We start from the raw sequence: 26,090 nt of genomic DNA, 5'->3' as shown, positions 1-26,090 counted from the left end.
TTATATTCCCATTTTGCCTTGTTTGGGCACTATGGGTTAGGGGTTAGGCTGATAACCTCAAGGTTTGTGGTTCCATGCCACTAACAGCTCTGTAGGAGAAAGACTTGAGGCTGGCTGCCTCTGTACAGATTTAGTCTCAGAACCTAAGGAAGAGTTCAATTCTGCCCTATCGGATCATTAGGAGTCCAAACTGATTCCAACACTTTAGTTCTTAGAATTTTCTGAACGTTTTAGTGCTGAAGAATGCTTCAGAAGAGAAATCAGAATTAAGGCAACGTTTAAAGAGTACTATATTGAGTACATGGCATGTTAATATGTACCTGCTCATAAGTTAGGAACCTGGTAACATGATGGATAAGGACATGGTTACTAACTGAAAAGATGATGGTTGGAATCCACCCTGATGCTCTGTGGGAAAAATACCCACTGATCGGATCTTATACGAATGTTACCTATATATCCCTGTGGGGAAATTCTATTCTCATCTGGAGTTGTAACAGGTTGAAAATTGACTGAAGGGCAACTCCCGACAACACCATGAAAGTTAGAGTTCCTGGGTTCCAGCCAATGGGAGTTTGACTTCTTCCAAAGGTACCACAGAAGAAAGCCCTGGCAATCTACTTCCCGAAGTCATTCAGGGAACAGTCATGGAACCTGCTTCCACTTTGACACACGACGTCTTCAGCAGTGGAAGTCAGTTTGACAGCAAGTGGTTTAGTTGGTAGTTAACACAAGTGAACTGGAAACACCGCTAAAGAACAAACGGCGCAGCATTCAGTACTGATTGCATCTTAACATAAAGAAAACAAAAATATGCAAAAGTGGGCCAGGAAGCAACATCGTGATAGATGAAGAAAAGGTTGGTATTGTCAAATATTTCATTTGATCTCAATTCGCAAAGACTCATGGAAGCAGCATTTAAGACATGAAATGATGCAGGGCACTGGACCAATATGCTGCAAAAGACCTCTCTAGTGGTCTAAGGAACAAATACATCACTTTGAGGAGTAAGTTTGCCACTTGAATATTTTGAAGTACAACTTTGAGGGCAATGGTGGGTCCAAGCTATATTTCAATCCCTTCATATCCATGCCCAAGCTAGACAAACAATATGGAAGAATGGTGAATTATGATGCTGGTAAAGAATATTGAAAGTACCATTGACTGCCAAAGAATGAACTGATCTGTCCTTGAGTACCTAAAGCTAGAACTCTCATTTAAAGCAAGGGTGGTGAGGCTTTGTCTCATGTGGTGTGGACATGTTATTAGGAGGAAGCGGTCCCTGGAGAAGGACATCATTCTTGGCAAAATAAAGAGTAAATGAAAAGTAGAAGAACTTTAACCAGATGGAATGAGACACTGGCTGTGAAAATGGTCTCACACATAATTATGAAGATGATGCAGGACTGGCCTGTGTTTCATTTTGTTAAATAGAGTTGCTATGAGTCAGAACTTACTCAGTTGCACCTAAAATAATAATGATAATAAGTTAAACATATTTTTGCCTAGCAAGTTGTTTATATATATTTTAAAAGCCATATTTATATGGACTATGGAACTGACATGTAGAAGTATTCTATACCTTCCTCAATATTACAGAATCAGAAAATGTGTCACCAATAAATGACAAATTGCAAAAATCATAATAATCTACTATTTCTTTTTGCTCTTCTATTCATATTCTGTGAATAAATATCTGCAATGCAATTTATTCTTCTTTGTGAAAAACCTTGAAAAACCTCCATTCAGAATGGGGTTTGCTAAAAATCCCCTCAGAAGAGTGTAAATGAATTTCTGTGTTTGGTTTTTAAGATACTCTACTGTAAGGGAGGACTTGATTTTCTCTCTCACATCGTCTTAGACTGAGTTCTCTAGAACAACAATACTAGTGGTATGTAAGATAGATAAATATATATAATAAATATAGATTATATGTGTGTATGTGTTTGTAGTGGTTATGAGTTGTGCTATGATCTACATGGTTTGAAGTTCAAAACCACAAGCAGCTACACTGGAGATAGTTACAGTCTTGGAAACCTACAAAGGGCACTCTGAGTTAATATTGACTAGGTGACAGTGAGTTTGTGTATATATATATCTATCTGAACGTTTTAGTATTGAAGAATGCTTCAGAAGAGAAATCAGAATTAAGGCAACGTGTACTATATTGAGTACATGGCATGTTAATATGTACCTGCTCATAAGTTAGGAACCTGGTAACATGATGGATAAGGACATGGTTACTAACTGAAAAGATGATAGTTGGAATCCACCCTGATGCTCTGTGGGAAAAATACCCACTGATCGGATCTTATACGAAAGTTACCTATATATCCCTGCGGGGAAATTCTATTCTCCCTGCCATCTGACTATTCTCCCCACCATCAAGTCCATTGCAACTCGTAATGACTCTATAAGACAGGCTATGACTATAGAACTTCTTTGGGTTTTCTGAGACTATAACACTTGATAGATGTAGAAAGCATCATCTTTCTCCCTGTGGAATAGCTGGTGGTTTCAAATCGCTAACCTTATAATGAGCAGCTCAATGCATACTCTACTATGCCACCAGGAGTATTTGCCTATCTATCTACCTACCTATCTATCTATAGAATATATACATAGTTATAGAAGGAGGCAAATCCAGTCTGAGTCTCAATAGGTTCCAAGTCCATGGTTCAGATGTTAAGCTGAAGGCTTCTCTTTATTTATGGAGCTTTAGGGAGTAATGAACCCAAGATAGGCAAGACCACCACAGGCTAGTGGTCAACAACTCATACTTGTGAGTGGAGAGGCAAATGAATCCAAGGTTAGCCTGTTAGATCGCAGACCACTGATGACTTCCAAAGTCAGCAGGCAATATGACAGGCTGTTGGCTCAAATGAAAAGAACTGGGTGTCAATGACAAAGATGTATAATCCAGAACAACAACAAAAAAATGAACTGCTTTATCAAGGCATGAGTAGGAAGTAGGCTACACCCCTGAATAAACTTCCTTTAAATTACATAAGGGCTGTTACCTAAGGGGGTTGCATTCCACCTTGGTCTTCTTACATCTATTGGCTGCTCTTGAAAGATCCAATTTTGGTACTGATTACATGGTATTAGGTCACATTCTGAGGGATTACTAGGCCTTCACTGCTAAACCACTGTAAATTTTGGCCCAGCCAGGTTGACACAAAATCCAACTATCACACACATCCTCTGAATATGAAAAACAAAGAATGTGTTGAAAATTATTTTCTCCTCACAGCAAAGTATTACAAATGTGTGCCTCAGTGACATCTGACATTGTTGTTTGTCATCTTTTATGTTCATAATTAAAAGGAAAAATATTAATATTCTTAAAAAGGAAAAATAGTCCAATTCTTTACCAACTTAAAAAAATTTTAACCTTAAAAGATGCTTTTTACCATTGATTAAAAATTTGGTCCTTGGTTCCAAATAAAACAGAGGGCATGTAAAGCCTGTAGTCTGTCTTAGTGTTAATGACCCACCCCAGTAGGTTCATTCCCTTGAAAATGTTAATGGTTTGTTTCTTCCTAAGGGGCAGAGAATTAATGGGCTTGGAGTTTCATTTCTACTCCTTGGATTCTTGGTTGTGTTATTTTCCTTGTTTATGTATTCTTTTAATTAACATTAAATCCCATTTCATGCCCTGCTTCCCCCCCCCCCCCCACCCCCTGTTTGTATAGTCAGCAGGCAATGATTCCTTGGGTAGCAATTGTTAATTAGGGAGAAATGATAGCTTGCGGGTATTCCCTGAGTTACTTGGTGTTGACATAAAAGTTGTTCTACTGAAGCTTGATTAGAAAAACTTTTATGCTCTTGCATGGAGTAAAATCTCTATTATACTTAACCCACTGTCCTTGTCTCTCTTACCTTTTATTTTCTTCAAAGTTCTCATTGTGTCCCATCCATTCTAACTTGGCAGTCTTACTGTGTTTTGCAATAATTTAATGGCAATGATTTTCTTAGAGACTTGATCACAATATGGATTTTGCAGGAAAATAAAAATAGAATTCTTTGCTAATTGATCAATATGAACAAAACATACAGCCATTGAGTCTATTCTGACTCATAACAACCTGTCAGGGCAACGCAGAAATGTTCCTGAAACTTTTTACAAGAGTAGAAAGCCTCTTCTTGCTCTTGAGGAATCACTGGTGGTTTTGAACTGCAGACTTAGGAGTTAGCAGCCCAACATGCCTCCCAGGATTCTGTAATTGGTCAACAGAAATAGCTAAAAGAACAAAGGGATTTGTTAATTTAGAAAGGAATGCCTAGAAAGAACATTTATTTAACTTGAAATTGAAGGATGACAATGTTACTTTTATAGCTTAGATCAGTGGTTCTCAACCTGTGGGTCGTGACCCCTTTGGGGGTCGAATGGCCCTTTCACAGGGGATTCTCAATTCATAACAATAGCAAAATTACAGTTATTAAGTAGTAACGAAAATAATTTTATGGTTGGTAGTCACCACCACATGAGGAGCTGTATTAAAAGGCCACGACATTAGGAAGGTGGAGAACCACTGGCTTAGATGAAGAAAGTTATTCATAATGAAGTCCAGCGTTTATGTCATGGACATGCTTCTTTATATCTCTCGGTTCACCTGTCATCGCTGCCTTCTGATTTTAGCTAGGGAGGCAAAGTGGCTCATGCGTGGAACAGATCTGATTTTATGGCAGAATAGGCTGATGAAGATTTGTGGTGCATATTTTATAGATTCCAGAGATTTGGAGATTCCTTGCCAGTATTTCCCAGTCTTCGGCTACAAGGCCACTTCTCAAACTTAAAAGTTTTAGGCTATTTTGCTCTTGATAGCCAGTTGAAAATTCCTGGAAAAGAAAGCTGCCTCAGGGAACTCCTTTCTGTAGGGAACTAGCAGGTGGTGGCCTGACCTGCACCAGCGAGTCCAGGGCAGAGTCTTGCCACCATTTTCCCTCTCTCTCCGTGTAACGCAGGCAGTTTTATCTGAGGCTCTCCGAGGATCTGTTGAGCTTTAGCTGCTGATGACACATCCCAAAGGCTCTTCCCATATTAGGCCTCGGGCAAGCCGACTGCACACCACGCTCTCCTATGATTCATACAACAAAACTGCTGCAGTCGCCTCCCACTGCCCAGGCCCGGAAGGGCATTGGAATGAGGCAGCGGGACGGAGGATGGTTAGGGAAGTTCCCGAAGAGCAGCAGCTTGTGTTGTAACGTCTCCTTTCTGTATCCTGAGACTCGGACCAGAGCACCATATTCTCTGGTCAGACTCTGCATGTAGAATGAAGGATTGCCTCCTGGTTTTTCAGTTCGTGCGAGAAGCCATGTGTTAGCAAACTGTGATTATTTTAAAGGGGGAAGGGCGGGGATCAGAACCTACGGAATACTGGAAACAGCTGTCATTGATTTATGATTCAAGAACTCAGCTGGACCATTTAAAACACTGGCTGAAGTGAGCGTAGCAAGCGTGAACACTTCCGGCGTTTCCTGGCCGGTGGAAGTGGAAAATCGGGCTACCGTGGGAGCTAAGTGATTTACTTTCATTTTCCAAGAGCGTCAATTATTTTACAGCAACTCACTGCCACGGTGTCGGTTCTGATTCATAGCGACCCTATGGGACCAGACAGAACTGGCCCCCTGGGTTTCTGAGTCTGTAACTCTTTATGGGAGTAGAAAGCCCCATCTCTCTCCCTCAGAGTCTGGTGGCTTTGAACAGCTGACCCCGCTGATTGCGGCCGAACAAGTAGCTGCTATACCACGAGGGCTCGTCTTCGACAGTGAAATCCTCCTGGAATCGAAAGCAGTAGGGTGTTCTGACTTAAGTGTGAGTGCATCCCCAGACTCTGCTCCTCCGACATTGACCGTGCACGATCTGAATGTGCAGTTGTGTCCTTACCTCCTCAGGCACGCAGAGGGCTGAACATAAGCACAAAAGAGTTAAAGACCCAACCCGACCCTGCCAGTCTCGACTTTCACGTTCCTTTACTCTCCATGGGAAAGAATACCAGTATATGAAATGGATTTGAATAACTTAAAGCAAAATGTTCTTAAGAGTTGAATGACCCAGCCCAGGCTTTGAAGCCTTCATGGATAGGATTCACGTGGCTCTCCTCTGTCAAGCCAAGAGCGCGGTGCGCTATTACTCTCTCCTCCAGTAGATGGCGAACTCCTGATGGAGGGAGTTCATTTCTAATTTATCTTGGCGTCCCGGGACCTTAGCACAGTTCTTTACAAATGACAAATGTCCAGTGAATGCTTAGTAAAGGAGTAAAAAGAGCTACTGTTACCATTTGGGGGAAGGGGAATGAACCAGAATGATGTTTTGTGTAGTTTTATGTAAGTATGAACTACAAAGGAAAATATTTTCTGGAGACAAAATATACTTTTTGTAATTTGGTTCATGGGAAGCAGTTTAATCTGGAAGAGTTGGGTAAGCATCCATTGAGCACCCATGATGTAATGATTTTCCTTGCAAACATGAAAAGAAATATTCTCTGCCCTCACGAGATTAAGCGACCAGGAAGATGGAGGCCATTGAAACACAGGTAAGTCGATTATTTTGGTGTTCTTCCATAATAGGACCGTTGGAGGTATCCAGGAGGCATTATGGGCATAGAAGAAAGGGGTGCTTGCTTCAAGGTGGTGTCATGATAGGACTGCGGGTTGTGGGATCATCAGAAATGTCCTCCAGAGTGAGAAGATGCTTGCATTTTGCACCAGGAGTAGCTACTGAGGATAGAACAAAGAGGATATGAGGAAGACAGAAACAGGAAAACAACAAAATTAAGGAAACAAGAGAGAAACCACTTGGAGCATGCAGGAACTGCAGACGGTTCAATATCCTTGCGTCAAAAGAGGTGCCACTGAATCACTGTGTGGGGCCAGGAATAGGAGCCCTACTTCTTTGTTAATGAGATTGATTTGGACTTCATGCTCTAGGTGATGGGGAAGAAGTGAACGCTTTTGAGGATGGAGTTAGGAGTAGACAGTTTTGACAATTGGGAGAATTATTAGAAACAACCTGAAATGGTGGAAATAAAAGTCTAAAAGCGAGTCATTGTGGTAGACCTGTAAAGAGTGGATAAATCTGAGAAATCCTTAGAAAGTACTTCAACCAGATCTGATGGATTTTGTGTGAGCCATGAGATAGTGGGGACACAATTTTGGCTGGGAAAACTAGGCAGATGGGGATGTAATTAAGTGAGAGAGAGAATGTAAGGGAAGGAACATGTCTCATGGTAGGGGGGAAATGTTGAATTCATAGAGGGACATGAGGGATTTGCTATCTTGGGGATTTTGAGCAGGCCTGTGAAATCTATGAATCTGAAGATCATAGGAGAAATCAGTGTGAGGTATGTATTTGGAAGTTATTACTTTACATATGGCTATAAGAATAATGAATAGAAATGAACTTCCTAGGAATATAATGTAGAGCAGAAGTTCCCAAGTTCCAATGAAGGGCCCTGGTAGTCAGCAAAACTCATAATTACTATCTACAGAGATGGTCAAAAAAATCCTCACAACCTAGGTCAGTCAAAACCTGGTAAATGGGAGGAAATGAAGTTGTCCAGGGTTTTATTTTACTTGGATCCATAACCAACGCCCATGGAAGCAGCAGTCAGACAATCCAGGCAGATTGCTTTGACTAAATATGTTGCAACATCTCTTCAAAGTGTTGGAAAACACAGAGGCCGTTTTGAAGACTCAAGTGTGCCTGATTCTAACCATGGTATTTTTCATTCCTTATGCCTATGAAAGTGAACAATGAGTAAGGAAGACTGGAGAAGAATCGATGCTTTGAATTATGATGTGGATGGAGAATATCACATATGCCATGGATTACTAGAGGAACAAAGGAATCAGTCTTGGAAGAAATACATCCGTGATGTTCCTTAGAAACAAGTCTGGCAAAACGTTATCTCACTTACTCTATGCTTGGAATCCATTGCTTAGAGGACCAGTCCTTGGGTTAGTGAGAAAGAGGGAGACCCTCGGTGAGATGAATTAACTCCTTGGCTGTAGCAATTGTCTAAACCATAGACCAAATGCAAAGATGATACTGAACTGAGCAATTCCTCATTTTTTCTATGGAAGGAATGAACTCAATACCACCTTGCAACAACGATATTCCAGAAGGTTCTGCGTCACCAGTGCAGAACCAGAGTCCTTCAAGTAGAAGAAGGGCAACGAGGCTGCCGTTAGTTGAGGCTCAGGAAGTTGGATCGGGAAGTGGAGAGAGCAAATTTCTTTCAAAGAAGTTGATGATGAGGAGGGGCTGATGGATTTGAACCTTCAGCCTTGAGGTTAGCAGCCCACTGCCAAACCTACTGTGCTATTAAGGCTTCTATGGAATGTACTACGTACTCAGTACGTGTTTGTTTGTTTGTTTTTGTTGAATGAATGCATCTGAGTGCCTATACCATGCAGTGGTCCTTACAACAAGTGAATGACTATGTGGAAGAAGAAGAAAAAGTCCCCCAGAGGGGGAGAAATAGAATGCTCCTCCTAAAATGTACAAAGTCTGTCCAACAGCCCCTCTCCTTTTTGCAGATAATGAGCAACCTAGACTCAAAAGTGTCAGTGTGTTTCAAATGTAAATGCAAATATTTTACTTACATTTGCAAGGGACTGTTTACTTTCCAGAAAACTTTCAGGGCCATTATCAAACTAATCTAAACAATCACCCCGTGGGGTGGCCTATAAGGATATTGTTATCGCTGCTTTGCTGAGGAGCAAGCTCCTGGTAGAGGGAAAAAAAAGAAGGGATTTTTCTAATGCCAGACTGTTGTGTGTATGACGCCGAAAGGAAGGATGTATTCCTTCTGATGTACAGGACTTTCCCCACTCTATAATCCCTTAATCTCGCGTGAAGAGCCTGCCTTAATGACTTAACTTTGCACCCAAGTAGCAAAATGTAGCCAGGTGTTCCAGCTCAGATGCTGTCCCTGAATGAACATGACAGCGCTCTCTAGTCTACCCACCCCCTCTCTTCATCTCTGAAGCAGTTTCCCTGCAGGTGCTGCCTCTTCCTTCTCCCTAATTAACTTTTATGGGGGAACTCCGATAGTAATGAAATTGCACGTGTGAGTATTGGCTCGCCCTGTTCTTTTTCTAAGGCACCTGGAGGGAGAGATTGTGTCTGCTGTCTTGCAGTGTTATCTGTGCCCAGGGAGGAATTTGTTTGAGCTAAGCTAGCTACCTTCCCGAGAGTAAACCTTTTTATCAAACATTCCTTGGTTTAGGCTCAGCCTTGATATTTGCCGAGGTTACCACCTTTTGATAATTAAAAGGCACTGGCTCATGATTTTGGTAGGCAAAAAAATGGTGTGGCATTAAGAGACAAAAGCGTGGACTTTGGAGTCAGACAAATCAAGTTTGAATCCTGGTTCTGCTAGTTACGGGGCAATTTATTTAATGACATGGGGTTGGTTTCCTCTTGTGTGATGGGGATAATATATGGGGTGGGGGGAGTGGTGGCAGGCTTCAAGAAGTTGTACGAAAGTGGAATGGAACAATTTCTAATGTTTCAGTGCTCTTTTTAAGAAGGTCCCTCAAATGAACAATATCTATTTCCTAGGGTTTGGGGGAGGATTAAAGATAAAGATAGATGTTTTTATGATAAACTGGAGTAGCAGAAAAAATGCCTTCCTCTACATAAACTGAAGATGGAACTTAAGTCACCCATCTTTTCTTTCTCCTCCAGCTCCATTCCCTCACCCCAGGAGGTTGAGCAGTGTGGTCCATATTAAAAGCTTCCTTCGTTTCTAGCTTGTGGCCTGTAAGGAGCAGAGCTGTAGGTCAGTGAGAGAAAGAATGAGATCTATGTTCACCACCTTATTTGGGGTCATATCATCTAGTTATGTCCCTCTTTTCAAGGCTGTGTGCTCTGTACTACTCACCCCTTCCAGATGTGGTAAAAGGTTCCTTCTTGCTGGCTCCAGATCTGTAGGACCTTTCTCCACTCTACCCACAAGTTCATACAGAATCTATTTAATAAGTTCTCACAAATTATCCCAATATGAGTGTGTTATTTATTTATTCTTGGGATCCTAACGGATACATTTTTCAATATTTCTTACTTGAAAGTATATTTGTTTACATCTGCTTTATTTGATGGAGGTGAGCACTTTGGCTGGGCGGGGGACTAAGGATGGATTGTTGTTAGAGATTTGATAGTTACAAGTAGAAGGTGGTAATGATTGAGGATGATGCTGATAGTCAAGAGTTCTATGTGCTAAGTGTGGTCCTGGATAGTAAGTTCACATTCATGCATTTAACTCGTGTCTACCCAGGTGTATTATTATCTCTCATCTTACAGCTCTGGAAATGACTCAGATAGGTCGTTAAGCAGAGGGACTCTAGTGGCATAGTGATTATGTAAGCGGCTAATTGCAAAGTCAGCAGCCCCACTGGCGAAACCGCTAGTCCCTCCACGGAAGAAAGATGGGCTTTCTACTCCTGCAAAGAGTTTCAGTCTCAGAAACTCACATGGGGCACTTCTACCGCATCCTACGAGTGGGTATCAACTCAATGGCAACGAGTTTGAATGAGCAAGGCCCTCAAGCCACACAAACTGCCACCAGAGGGCTGATGTTCTCACCCAGGTTTGTTTGGTTCCAAAGTCCACACTCTTTGAACTAGGTCATGCTGTCTCCTAGATACACAGGCCAAGAAGGCTTTTGCCATCAGCAGTCAGTTCTCAATCCACTTTCTCAATTCTTACAGGTTCTAAATTTCTGTAGGAAATTATCTTTATTGATAATCTTCAAAGGATACCAAAGAAAATTCATTAGAAGCATGATTAACTCAACATACTTTATCTGGTAAAATCCATTATTTATCTGATTTGACTACTGTTGTAATTTAGTATCATAGAGTCACTAGGTCAATGGAGGTGCCTATTTCCTTGATGTCCTAAGTGTACACACTGAATACTTAATGAATAATAAAGTGTTTTGTGTCTGTTTCTGATATAAAAGTAAACATCTTTCTAGTGCTTTCTGATTTCAGTCAAGATCCATCTGATATCAGCAAGGATAGACCATTTACCTTCTGCATATAGCTTGAGACTCTAGCAGTTCCCTGGCCATGTGCTGCTGCAACCATGGTTGAATTACCTTCAGCAAAATTCCACTTGCATGTGGTATTAGCAATATTGTTCAATAATTTCCACATTTTATAGAGTCACCTTTCATTGGAAAGGGTATATTCCATGGCTTTTAGTAGATTGGCTAGGTAATTATCTTCCAAATTTCTTGGTATCTAAAAGTGAATTCTCCCAGTGCTCCATCAGTTTGCTGAAACATCTCAATTGGTATTCCATCAATTCCCGGAGTCTCCTTTTTCACTAATGGTTCTGTGCAGCTTGGACTTCTCCCTTTAGCTCCATTGGTTCTTGCTCAGGTACTAGTTCTTGAAATGGTTGAATGTTGACCAATTCTTTGTGGTAGAGTGACTCTGCGTTTTCCCCTCATTATTTTTAGATGCTTTCTTCATTGTTCAATATGTTGCCTACAGAATACTTCAGTATTGCAATTGGTGATTGGAAATGTTTCTTCAGTGTCTTTCAACTTGAGATATGTTGAGTGTGTTCTTCCTTTTTATAATCAGTAACTTCAAGTTTTTGTAGATTTAAAATTATGCTTACTTTGTCTCCTCCAGCTGTGCTTTGAAACTTTCTATTCAGCTCTTTTACTTCACGTCATTTCTTCCTTTTGCCTTCGTTATACTGTGTTCAAGAGTAAGGGTCAGAATCCTCTTCTGACATCCACTTTGGTCTTTTCTGTCTTTATTTAAATGAGCTTTTGTTGTCTTGATATATAATATTCTTGATGTTATACCACAGTTCATAAGGTCTTCTGTCATTAATCTAGGTCATTAAAATAATTTCAAATTTTCTGAGAACCATAAGATGCTCAGCTTTATAACTAATCTGTAAATATGACTGAATCCCTAAAGGCATACCAGCTAAGAATTTTTCATTTATGAATAAGTTCATCCCTCTAATCCCTAAAAAAACACAAACAAACCCATTTTGTCAAGTCAATTACTATTCATAGCTGCCCCGTAGAGTTTCCAAAGTTATAATCTCGAAGGAAGCAGATTGTCACCTCTATCTCCGGTGGGGATGTTGGTAAATGTAAACCAATAATCAATAAATCAATAATAACCTCTGACTCAAAACTAAGAGCTTAGCCACTGTGGTATCAGGACTCCTTCTCTTAACCCCCACTCCCTTCTTCTCTGAACTCCCTTAAAAATGCCCATGGAGACTCAAGATTATCTAACAGTTCACATTGAATTGCCCATTTTCTCTAACTTTCTGACAAACATGTTTATCAGCCAAAAAAGAAACTTTGGCCTCAGTGCCCATGGGCTCTCCAAGTTGCATCCCAAACAATTTTTAATATCAATAAGTTGATTTTCCTTGATCCTATCTCCATCTTGCTATTGTGGAATCTTTGGCCTCCATAAAGCATTTCACTATCATTTTTATTGCTCTTCATTTATTTTTTTGAGTTGTTTTTAATCTTTGGAGCCACATGTATTTTAAAAAGTCTGTCCAGACTCTAAATTGTTCCATTACAGGCTGCTCATTACAGTTCCATTACAGGTTGCTCAGATCTTTGGGAAGGTAGCTCTTTCCTGGTCTGGGACCACTGGATTCTCCTGATGCTGATGACAAGCCAATTCCAGGGAAGGGTCCACACAGATGCAATGTTTCTTGAAACCATATATATATATATAAAACTGAATATATATATATATATATATATATTCATAATTCAGACTACCTTGTACTGGAACATGATTTCAATTCTTTCAGCAAAATCATATTTCCCGCACTGTTACCCTCTGAACTTCAGACATAAGCCTATTAGAAGCCTGAAACAAATTCAAGTGATAGAATTACATACTATTGTTAAAATTAGTCTCCACTCAACAGTGATCTAGCCTACTTATTTCAATCCCTTTCTCTTATGGTTCATTTTGTTGTTATTTTGCACTTGTAGGCTCTTCACCCATGTACCCTTCCTGTCCACAGATAGCTGAATAGCCCATAGAGTTATTCTATGAGCTCTTTCCTCACAATGGGAAGCAGAGAATGTCCTTCATCGTGTGTAATAGAAAACAAAGGTTGGGTATGAGGTTATCAACTCATTCAGGGGGCCACTATGCTGAAATATTTTTAAAACCCAAACAGACCAAACAAAAACCAGATGCTGTTTGAGCAGGTCAACTGTTTGACCTCAACTCTCCCAACCATTGCATGCAGCTTCATGGAATGGAATGGGCTCAGCACGGACAACATTTACTAGCGAGCTTCTGGGACAGCTGTAATGTACGGTGAGTTGTTGGTCATGGCACAGAAGGACATAGTGCAGTCCTCAGGGGACGCTCCCCTCTAGATGTAAGGTAGCTCCATCAGTGGACAGAGCTACTGAAGCTATCCTTTTCTAGAATTTCATCAGGCCTGTAGGAGCTCCATGTACACAATTCAGTTTAAATCTTCATTTCGTATGTGTAACTTGATTTAAGGGCGTGGCTGCCCTACCTACTTTTTTAAGCCACTGAAATTTCCAACTTGAATGTTTAATAGAAAACAGATGGTGCTTGAAATCTCTAACTTATATTTAATAAAACATATTTTGTAAATGTTGCTTGCGTGTGCTTTTATTGCTTATAACAGTGCCATTTTAGCGTGCCCTGATGAATTATTTAAGAATGACTGTCCTAATCTAAGACAGCCTGTTGAAATTCACGTGTTAATCATATACTTGATTAAACATTTCCTTGCCTTTCTTTCCAGCACACCAGTTGGCTCTTGAGTGGATAATTTTTGCAGTGAGAGCATTGGCGTTGGAAACAACAAGTGCCCCGTGCGAGTTACTTCAAACACCACTATGAAAAGAAATACCTGTGATTTGCTTTCTCGGAGAAAAAGTGTAAGTACCTTTTTGTTTTCGTATTTTTTTCCCCTTAAAAACTGTGTAAACATGACATTTGGGTGATTTCTTTGTATTTGAATCCTGTGAGATCATGATTCTGTTTGAGGGAAACCCTTGGTTAACTTTCTGTTCTCTGATTATATGCAGCTTCTTAACAAATGAGTACTTGTTTATCCATTCAGGCCGGCTGACATTTGATGGGAATTCTTTTTCAGTTAATTTATATGCCTTTGATTCTTTCATGTAAGCCTACTGGCATAGCATTGGACACCCAGATTTTGGGATGCATGCAGAAAATAAACTATTAGAAATTAAATGTATGCTTTGAATTCTGGGCATCTTTCGAAAGTCATTAAAAGGAACTTCTATTACTATTTACTTCTGTAGATCTCCTTCTGGGGCTTATGTGCATGATGAATATGTGGTCAGTGGGCTACTGCGCCCAGGAGCTTTCAACCGTGTTATATGTCGCTATGACAAATGCCATGTGTCCCTCTCTCTTCTTTGTCTTCTTTTAATATTTGAATAAATATACTTGGAGTCCTGGTCGAAATGAAGCCTTCTTCCTAATGAGTCCGTGTTTGCGGAAGGTACCAAATGCAGGATCATTTTTGCGTTTCTCTAGCTTATGAAATAGAGCATAAGCAAATAGCTCAAAAGGGAGCTACACAGAGAAAGGACGAAAGCAGACTGTTAATTTCCATGCGCAAGCTCTAAGAACGCGTCCCTTTGTTCGTTTACCCCAGGGGGGGAAAGGCATCCAAACAGATGCAGTCATGACGTAGGAACATTCACTTGAAGGCATCAGAGAAACCACAAATGCGGACACATTTCTGTAGTTATGGGAAGCCATTGTATTATAACCAATGATTCCCTTGTGATGGCCACAGGGCAGTTTCCCCTGTTTTTGTAGGATTCCCAGTTTGCTTTTAACAGTGAGGACTAGATGATGGAGAGAAGGACAGATGCTATGCCCTCGAGGATTTTCTATCAAAGGCAGAATGTCTTGCGAGCTTTGCTGGTAATTTGACTAAGTCTCACTGTGCTTAATAGCCAACCAAATAAGTGCCGCTCTTGGAGGAAAGCTCAAGATTTATTTATTTTATCGCTGGATGTATACTTCTGTGAAGTTTGCATACGATAGAGGGAGTTCTGGAATTCCATCTACGTCCATTGGACCAGCAGTTCCCCTGCACAGAGATTTCGAAAATGCAAACACATATCTGCCTGCTATTGAATTTTTCTAATTATACTTTAGATCTGAGTGCAAACCATTTACATCATGCTTTGATTGAATTTCAGAGATACAGGATGTGAAAAAATGCATGAAGGCAAGGGAGAATATTTTAGATAATTAAAAAAACATAATTAAAAATTTCCTCTTCTTGGAGGAAAGCATCCTAAAAGCCAATGATTAACTGAGCCCTGACTTTAAGGAACTGAAGTGCTTAATAATGCTGGGAGATTTCCTATTTATAGTTGCTTAATGCAAAAATTTTCATCTCTGCGGAAAGGCTCAAGCTTCTCAAATGAAGAGAGCCCAAGTTCCCTGCATTTGTCCAAATGTAAACTGTAGAGCTCTCTTTTGACTGCTTCTTCGTTCCTTGAAAATCCACACATATAAAGAAAGTGCTTCCATTTAATTAAAGGAGTCTAAGCAGGAGATTACTGTGTAGGCAAGGAAGGAACTGAGCTTTTCACCGGGAGGCTGTCACTTTAAGGTTTCAGAGTTCATTTCTGGTTTGGTCTCCGAGCGGGAGCGCCATTGCCCAAGCATTAGTCTTTGCCTTAACATCTTCCAAATCTGCAGCTTAGAAGTAGGTGGGCCCTGCCTGCTCTTGAGGAGGAGGGTCTAAAGAATCAACTCAACGTTGATGCCGAGAATGTTTCTCTTTGGCATCGGGACATTTGGAAATCCAGAGAGAATGTTCGAAAAACAGTCTCTACTTCTTTCATGGCTCTGCACATCTTGTATCTATTATTGGAAAAATTAAAGGCAGGAGAAAGAGAGAACTTGAGAGAGGGGGAGAGGGAGAGGAGAGAGAGAGAGAGAGAGAGAGAGAGAGAGAGAGAGAGAGAGAGAGAGAGAGAGAGAGAGAGAGAGACTTGACACAGTCATATTATTTATTCCGTTGGAATTCGTGTCCACCCCCCCCCCCATGCAATACCTGGTGCAGTGGACCTTTTTAATGATTAATGCTCTGAGTAATTCTTTTATTTGGAAGAGATCCCTGAAATATTTAAACTTTAAAAATATAAGCAAACATCATTTTTTCTTTAAAGTAACTTCTCCTTGGTATGGTGGGGGCCAGATTGGGATCGTTCGTAGCTGTGGTAAGTACAAAGAAAGAAAAGGGCAGGGGGAAGAACTGCGAATGGCAGCCCCACTGAGTTGATTCCCACTCATAGGGACAAGTTAGGAGCAGGTGAACTGCCCCTGTGGTCTCCAAGACTGAAAATCTGGATGGAAGGGGATAATCTTGCCCTTTCTTCCACAGAATAACAGTTAGGTTTGAACTACTGACCTTGTGGTTAGCTACCCACTCTGTGGCCAGGGTTCCTTAACTGGGTATACAGTGGAGATCAAAAAGCGAGGCCTGGTCTCAGGCTCATGCACTTAGAGTCTACCATGAGAGAAAGAACATTCTCTAATCATTCTGCAAATAAATGTAAAATGACAGATCTCTGATGTGTCGTGTGTCAGGGTCACAATCCTTTAACTTGCCCTTCTATGAAACGGTTCCTAGTCTTTTCTTCCAACCTAAAAAGTAAATTTTTTGAGGACCAGCTACCAAAGGACAGGGCCTTGTTGTTGTTGTTTTACCACCATACCCTTAGCGTCTAGCTTAGTACCTGTCACACAGCAGAGAACCACGTGTTACAAGTGTGACTGAGTGAATAAGCTGTAATACCACCCGAAAGAAGGTGCATAGTTAGAATGACGACACGGAATAGAAAGGCTTGGTATCTTCAGGGAGGCATGTGAAGCTCCCCTAAAGAATAAGATCACTGAGAGGGGCAATGGAAAAGGTGATTTAGCCTAAATATGTAGGAGTGGGGAGGGTGTCCAGACAGTTCAGCACAGTGAGTCCAGGGAAATTGGTCACTTCAGGGATATAAACAAACACTAAAGAAATGTAATCTATAGGAGGGAAAAGTAGGGACGTAGAGGAAATGGACCAGATTTAAGAGATTTATGAAGAATAAAACCGGTAAGAGGTTTTTTAAGTGTTAGATGTAGGGCCTGAGAGAAGGGAGAGGATGGGAGAGGCACCCTCACTTCTTGCGCCCTCTGCTGTGGTGGCGCCCTCTGCTGTGGTGGAGATGAGTGCACAGACATGATGGTGGGAGGGGAGCGAGGGGCTCCTGAGTGTTCAGTTAATGTTTGATGACGTAGAAGGCAGGAAAACAGAGAGATTTGGGCTGTTGAAATAATTTTGAGAGAAATTGTATGTGATTTTATGAATTTCATAAAATGTGTGTACAGTGTTGTTGGTAGATGGCCACTTCTGACTCATATTAACCTGATCCTATGACATCCTTACAATTCTTATGCCTGAGCCCATTGTTGCAACCACTGTATCCATCCATCTGGTTGAGAGTCTTCCTCATTTCACGGCCCTTCTACTTTACTAAGCATGATGTCCTTTTCCAGGGACTGGTCTCTCCTGAGAACATGTCTAAAGTACTTAGAGGAAGTCTCACCAGCCTGGTCTCTAACGAGCATTCTGGCTATACTTCTTCCATGAAAGATTTGTTTGTTTGTTTTGGCAGTTTATGGTACTTTCAATATTCTTCACCAGCACTATGATTCAAATACACCACTTCTTCTTCCATCTTGATTATTCAATGTCCAAAGTTCAGGTGCCAAAGAAAGGTATCTGGACACAATGTTAAATGATCGAACAATAGCTTTGATAGCACATGCAAGTAATGTTTTGCTGAAGATCATCCAACAATGGTTGCAGCAGTACATTGACAGGAAGATGCCAAGAGGTTCCGGGCAGATTCAGAAGAAAATGGGGAACAAGGGATCTTATTACTGATGTCAAATGAATCCTTGCTGAAAGGGGAGAACACCAGAAAGATGTTTATTTCTGTTTTTTTTCTTTTTCATCTGTTTTATTGAAAGTGAGTGGTAGTTTCAGTAACATAACCAATTAGTTAAAATTAAACAATCAGTTGGAATAATGGTTTCCTACATTGATCAATTGATTGAATATTGGATAAATAATTTAAATTGTGTATATCTTTATTTTGTTTATGTAATCATTTTATTGGGGCTCTTACAGCTCTTATAACCATCTATACATAAATTGTATCAAACACATTTGTACATATGTTGCCATCATCATTTTCAAAACATTTCCTTTCTAATTGAGCCCTTGGTATCAGCTCCTCTTTTCTCCCTCCCTCCTCCACTCTCCTACTCTTGGGAACTCTTGATAAATTATTTTTATTTTTAAATTTTATACCGTCCGCTATCTCCCTTCACCCACATTTCTGTTGTTCATCTCCTGGAGTGATAGTGGTTATATATCGGTCATTGTGGTCAGTTCCCCCTTTCCCCCCTTCTCCCCCCGCCTTCTCCCTACCCTCATGGTGTCACCACTCCCATTGTTATTCCTGAGGAGTTTATCTGTCTTACATTCTGTGTGTCAAGAGCTTTTATCTGTACCAGTGTACATGTTCCAGTCTAGCTGGACTTGTAAGGTAAAACTGGGGTCATAATAATGGAAAGGGGGATAGTATTAAAGAATTATTAGAGGAACGTTGTTTGTTTCATTGGTACTATACTGCACCCTGGCTGACTCCTCGCTTTTTTGTGACCCTTCTGTGAGGGGATGTCCAATTGTCTACAGAAGGTCTTCGGGTCTCCACTTTGACCCTCCTTATTCACATTGATATGATAGGTTGGTTTTATATCTGTTACCCAATCCCATCAACACCTCATAGTCACATGGGCTAGTATGCCTCTTCCATGTGGGCTTTGTTGCTTCCCTGCTGGATGGCTACTTGTTTAACTTCAAGCCTTTAAGACTTCAGACAATATATCTTTTAATAGCTGGGCACCATCAGCTTTCTTCATCACATTTGCTTATGCAACTATTTTGTCTTCAGTGATTGTATCGGGAAGGTGAGCATCAAAGAATGCCAGGTTGTTAGAACAAAGTGTTCTTGCATGGAGAGAGGACCTGAGTAGAGGCTCAATGTCCATCTGCTACCTTAACATTTAAATATAAGTACATAGACCTATATCCCTATAATTATATATCAATATAGTTATATGCATGCCTATCTTTATACTTCTATAAGTATCTTTTGCCTCCTTGTTCTTTCCTCTATTTCTTTTGACTTTCCTTCTGTTCCACTATCATGTTCTACCTTTATTCAGTTCTCAGTAATTCCTCTTGGCTACATTGTACTCGATAAAACCCCACCAGGCACTCTATACACTCCTCCCCATTCATTTTAGATCCCTTATTATTCCCTGGTCCCTGGGTTTGTTGACTATACTTTCCGGGATCATTTCTGTAGTTTGTTTATTTGTGTTTTATTGACTATGCAAAGGCAGTCATCTGTGTGGATCATAACAAGTAATGGGTAATCTTGAGAAGAATTCCTAAGCACTTCACTGTGTGCCTGGGGAACCTGTGCATGGGTCAAGAGGCAGACGTGTGCACAGAACAAGGGGATGCTGCGTGGTACAAAATCAGGAAAGAAGTGCTTCAGGGTCACACCCTCTCACCATACTTATTCTTTATGTTAAGCCACATAACATTTGGGACAATTTGAATTATTTTGTATTGTTTACAACAACATCTATTAAATACAGATAAAGAACATCATTATAGTTGAAATTAAAAATAATAGCAATCTTGGAAATAAGAACGAAGTGATTTTTATCATATCTAAAAGTTCCATTAGCCTTCTTAAAATTTACATATTAACCCAAACTAAATCAAACCCAATGCCATCACGTTGATTCTGATTCACAGGGTTTTTGAGACTATAAATCTTTAAAATAACAGCCTCATAATTGTCCCAGGGAACTGCTTGTGGGTTTGAACCACTGACCTTAGCAGGCCAACACTTACCCAACAGCAATACCATGGCTGACATCCAATTATACCTCCAGTCACTGAAAGTGTTAAACAAGAGGATATGGAGTAATGATTATATCTAATTAAGTTTTTAATTGATTAGAAATAAGGTCTTCTCTTCTATATAATATTATTCAGAAAGAAGTGCTTAGAAATTACTTTAAGCTTATTCTCTTATCTCATCATCTATCAAAAGATCTAGAGTAGTTGGTTTGTTAGAAATATAAAAATCAGAATTCCAGACACCAGATCAGAAATACAGTTTTGTTTTGAACTATTTATGAGGCTGCACTGCAGCTTGGTTTTGTTCTTCACAGATCTTCTCTTTAATAAAAGGTTCCTAAACCAAACAAATATATAATTCTGGAATTTCTTTATCAGTTGTTAAATTTTCCTAAAAATTAATTTAGGACAAAGAAAGTAGTATGAATTACCTTAATATAAAGTAAATCAAACACCTTATAGTATTAATTATAAAGAAAATATATAAATTAGTCAAATATTATTAATATTATAAAATATTTAATAAGATGAACTTACACTGCAATCTTTTATAATAAATTTAGATCTAAACTAAAATATCTTCAGGTCAGGTCTTTACTGTTTATTATTAAAATGTGAAGTACTTTAAAAGTTGCTATTGTGGCTCTGCCAAAGTGGTTCACAAATTTAACAAATCCATGGGAAGGGGTTTTCTAATACATTATACATCACTTGAAATTGACAGCCAGATAATTTAAGCTTTATATCCCCAATTTGCATATTTCCCCCAACTCACTACACCATTTGTTCTTAGAAGGCATGACTTGTCTGTCATAAAAACATGCTTTATAGAATTATATAATGTTTGTTAAAAATTATATGTTTGTAAAGCTTATAGAGTTTCAGATAAATAATTTCCTAATTCTTGGAATTGTAAGGAACCTTAAAGAACATATGACTCACTTATTTTGTTTTGTTTATTTTACTTTGTTCACTGTCTTGGAGTTGCATCTAACTTCAAATAACTCTACATACGATAAAAGGAAACACTGCCCAAACCTGGGCCATGGTTGCAATTGTACGCTGAAGCTAATTGTGGTAGCCACTGTGTCAGTCCATCTTGTTAAGGCACTTCCACTTTTTCATTGCTCCTCCAATTCACCGAACATGATGCCCTTCTCCATATACTGGTCCTTCCTGGTGACGTGTCCAAAGTATATGAGATGGGGTCTCATTATCCTTCCTTCTAAGGATTCTATTTCCTGGCTACGTGCTCTTTTCTTCTACTGACATTTAGAATGAGTTCTGGGGAGTGAAATGACTTATCTCAGCGGTGACTTGGGTTAGTGAAGAGTATGATCTTTTAAATCAGACAGAAAATCAATCTCTTTCATTTTCCAACTGTACGATGCTTGACCAGTTTTCCAAAGGGTAAGATGGAAATGATATCAATGCACAGAGACACCCAGTAAATGTACCTTCAAAGGCACCTAATGAATCTTATTTTCATCAGTCATAGAAAGTCCTTGTCTCATTTCATCATTGTAATCCCTCAAATAGAGTCAATGATTGGATAAAAAATGTTATCCTCTCTCTTCTTTTTATCCTAGAGATCAAGTTCCTAAAGAACATGAATGCTAGGAGAACCATGTCTAGAAAACCTCTCAGACCGGGGTCTGTAAAGCATAGGGCATTTTTAACCGTCTCACCAGCATACCATTCACACATACATTTCTACAGATCCAGCACACTCATATGTGTTCTGCAACCATCACCACCATGGATTGCATTTCTTCTTCCTTGTACTCCTTAGCACCCCATTTCCTGTCAGTCTCCCCTTCCATGCCTCTTGGTTGTGTCTATAGCTTTACCTAATCTGGGTTTCATATTCAGAAAACCATACAAAATAAAGACCAAAAACAAACCACCCAACAACACTGACAGACTGTAAAAGGAAAAATAAAATCTTAAACACAGCAGAAATATCGAAAACTGGAGCAATTATACATCAGATCAATAAACTAATATTTTAAAAAGAGAATTTAAAACAAATGAACTATCATAGTATCCTTGTGTGATGTCAGAAATATCAGCTTCACCTCAGTGTGAGCTCAGTGGCCAGTAGCTCTTCATCTTCTAAGGTCTCATATAAATGTTTTTAGCAGCCAATAAACAAGCCATTCGCACAACTCCCACATTTGCAGTTCAATTACATTGATGATATTTTTCATTTTCCACCTGTCTTAGTCTGGGTTCTCTAGAGAACAAAACCAGTGAATCTTACATATGAGGGGGGAAGCCCCCCAAAGGATTTTCCCCAAAGCTATGTGTGTGTGTGTGTGTGTGTGTGTGTGTATATATATATATTGTGTGTATATATATATATATTACAAAACAACCTTATCACCTTCAGAGTACTCACCATTACACTTAATACATTTGTCAAATCTGTGATTTCGTTCTTGGAAACAATCTTCAAAATCATCTGTTTGGATGGCAGACAGTACCTTCCTCATTTTTTTCTTCACTTTCTCTAAGTCATCAAATTGCTGTCCTAAATTCATGTCCCTCTTCATTGGAGGTAACAAAAAGAAGTCTCTGGAAGCAAGATCAGGTGAGTAAGGTGCATGGGGCAAGAGAGGCATGCTGTTCCCCTCCCCCCCCAAAAAAAACAAACCTGGCTCACTGAGATGATGGCTTGAGCAGGTGCAGTGTTATGGTGGCAAAACCAGTCCCCTGTCTGCCACAAATCAGACCTTTTTTGGTGCACACTGTTATGCAATCTCTTCAGAACCTCTAAATAGAAAGATTTATCGACAGTCTAACCTGGTGGAATGAACTGCAAATACATTTTTGTCCTTTCAGGAAGTTGATGGACGTTTAGTACAAGATTTGTCATCCATCGATATTTTACTTTTTTTAAAAAAGTAAAACACTCAAGTTTTTCTCATAACACTGTTCTTGTAAGGTGTTCAACATCACAAGTTTCTGTGGCATTTTTTCCAAGCAGGAATCAAAATTTCACAGCCACATGCTGATCTCTTAAATCAGCTATCACAAAAAACGAGGTTCAGCAAAACTGCTTTTACGAAAAAAAAACCAAAATCACTGTGACCACAGAGAACCTTCCCAGGTGGCGCCACTGGGTGTACTAGCTCATAGAAAGTTGCTTGGTGCTTGCCTAGCAGGAAAAAGGACTCTAAACCAGTTCCTATTAAATTGGTGTTTCTGTTTTGAAGGTCATATCCAAGTTCTTACGTGACTGGAGTTACGATCTCAGAAGCCCAAGGGACAGTTTGACCCTGTACTATCTGGTTTCTATGAATCAGAATAGACTCAATGGCAATGAATTTGATTTTGAGGCTGATATGCCTAAGATAAATACAAATGTGGTGGTGGTAGTATTGGTGTTTTTATCCATATACAAGAAGGGTAGAGCATAAACAAATTTCATTCTGTGGGAACCTATAGATATGTGTGCAAACTTAATGTTTTCTATTTTACTGCTCTGGGCTCTAATATCCATTGCAATGACTATACAGAAACTCATATACAAAATTAGTAATCAAAGAGTTTATTAAGAAATGTAACAAGATGTATGCCAGTGGAAAATGTTCAAGGCATTATTTACCAGGACATATCACAAGGTTTCAAGTCTACCAATCAATTCCCAAAGGGGCATACCACTCTGCTGTAAGCCATAATCCCAAACAATCAGCTCAAGCTCCTTGGGTCAGCAAGTCCAGCTTCCCCAGTCAGGTTTCTATAGGCACCTAAGTCGGCCTCCTGTACAAAATCACTCCTATTGACTTGCTCCAAGGGTTTGAAGGTCTGTCACTCTGTGCCAGGCTCTGGCTCCTGGTTCTGCTGCGTCTCCTCTGACAGTATAGCTGTCTTCTGGATCCAGGAAACTCACTGAGCAGGGATCTCGGGTTCAGAGGTCACACTCCACTCCTGGCTCTTGCTGATAATGAGATCCCACCTCCTGTGTCTGAGAGGACTCATTTTATACATGGCCAGATAACACTCCAGGGTATCCTATTTTCAATTACTCACAGGTGAATACCATCAGTATCTTCCCCTACCTTCTTATCAAGTCCATGAAGGGAAAGGTTTTTGATGGGAGATAGAGATGTGGGCCCAAAACGCCACATTAAATAATTTAACATCCCTGCATCTGTCTTTGTCAAGGGAAACTGAGGAGGAGTGTGTGGGAGGAATATATATTAGAAGTTAAACATCTGTGTAGCACAACCTGGAAGAACTGGAGCTCTGTGGGAGTGCCTTGCTTATCCAGGTCTCTCAAGTTTTCCATCCTTGACAGGTTGTAGTCTTTCCACTCATTTTAGTTAGAAATATTTCATACTTCTTTTTCTGACAGGGTTCTGCATTACACGTCACTTCTTTTGCAGGTTTTACTGTTTGTCTCTGAAGTGAAGTTCAGTGGCACTGATTATAATCCTACCCTTATACAGCTATCACTTCTTAGTTTTCTTGTGCTGCTTTCACAGAAATACCACAGGGGACTGGCTTTAACAAACAGAAGCCTATTCTGTCGAAGAACAATTTCTGACCAAAGTCCGAACTCAGAGGAATGACTGCTGGCTCTAGAGGAAGGTCCCTGTCTCCACGTGTCTTGGCCATTAGTTATCATGAGCCTCTGGAAGGCTCTCAGTGCAGGGTCCGTGGGTGCCTACCAGTTAACATTTTTGATGATCTTAGGATGTGTTATGGCCGTTTGCAATTAGAGGTATTCCTAAATAATGTAGAATCAAGGCATTTGGATAAAGAGAGTTTAATATTTTTAATGTGTGGTTTTAGTAAGTCATTGTGGTATTTATGAACTGCAATGGTATGAGTAAGGATGTTCTGGAATCAGCATCTTCTTCTCTCAATTTCAATGATAATGAAAATGATTTGGCAATGACCTTTCATTTCTTATTTTCTACACTTTAAGTTGGGTGCACTCTTGATGATCTTCAGGATTCAAAACATGTCATACACTCCTGAGGGCTTACTTTACTTTGCTGGAAATTGATTTCCTTTTCTAAATGATTTTTGTTTAGTTACCTTACATTTTTTTAATTCTTTACACTCAATCCCATTACATTGGTCTCTGATGCCAGTGAATTTATGGTGGTAGGTGCTGTGGAGTCAGTTCTGATTCATAGCAGTGCACAACTGAATGGACTGCCACTCAGTCCTGTGCCATCCTCAGTGTTCTCATGTTTGAGCCCATTGTTACAGCCACTGTGTCAATCCATCTTATCGATGATCTTCCTATTATCATATTTTTTTGCTGCCCATCTACTTTACCAAGTAGGAAGACTTTACCATGAAATCCTCCTCCAGGGACTTGTCTCATCTGATAACATGTCTAAAGTACATGGGATGGAGTTTCTCCATCCTTGCCTCTAAGGAGTATTCTGGCTGTACTTTCAAGGCAGATTTGTTTCTTCTTTTGGCAGTTCATGGTACTTCATATAGAGTGAATTATTGGTGAAGATAATTTCCAAACATTTGTTCATTTCAGATTTGGTGACCACTCCACTTCCTTCTGCGTTGAGGTTAATTAGTAAAAGAAAGAAAAGTTGTAGATAAGGGGAAAGTTATATCCATGTGTCTATAGTTATAGCATATTTCTAAAAACAAACTCATGGTCGTTGAGTAGATTTCAACCAATAGCAAGGCAAAGGGACAGAACAGAACTGCTCCACATGGTTTCCGAGACTGTCACTTGATGGGAATAGACGCCATCAATGTTCTCCCTTGGGGGAGTCACATGAAGTGAGCTACATACCTTTCAGTTAAAATCACAGTGCTTATCCCATGACTCCACCAGAACTCCTTCATCTCTAAATTAGAGAGCATTTAAAATGTTTAAAAGACTACTTATTATGATATCTGCTAGCATTTGGTTAATTTATGAATATTATGAATATTCAAGCTGTTATCTTCTCAGAGAGATATTCTCTCTGTTAGATTCTTGATGCAATTGTCCACTCTTTAACATAGGATTCTTTGGATGTTCTATATTTGGATAAATTTTTGTCACTCACCA

At 39.8% G+C, this 26,090-nt stretch overlaps 1 long non-coding RNA gene and 1 pseudogene across 1 annotated transcript in view; both read left to right on the top strand.

The window, feature by feature from the left end:
* The first annotated feature begins 5,177 nt into the window (after positions 1-5,177).
* Positions 5,178-26,090, top strand: part of LOC142438998 (uncharacterized) — a 211,117-nt gene continuing 190,204 nt past the window's right edge. The window contains exons 1-2 of the long non-coding RNA XR_012782830.1: positions 5,178-6,539; positions 13,805-13,940. This is a non-coding gene — a long non-coding RNA (uncharacterized LOC142438998). The remainder of the gene's footprint in view (positions 6,540-13,804; positions 13,941-26,090) is intronic.
* LOC142441886 (small nucleolar RNA U3) lies at positions 19,451-19,562 on the top strand (annotated as a pseudogene).

The sequence above is a fragment of the Tenrec ecaudatus genome, chromosome 2 (genome assembly GCF_050624435.1).
Source record: "Tenrec ecaudatus isolate mTenEca1 chromosome 2, mTenEca1.hap1, whole genome shotgun sequence".
Taxonomy (NCBI): domain Eukaryota; kingdom Metazoa; phylum Chordata; class Mammalia; order Afrosoricida; family Tenrecidae; genus Tenrec; species Tenrec ecaudatus.
Note: the sequence above shows the minus strand (reverse complement) of the source record. Positions and strands in the feature narration are given on the sequence as shown.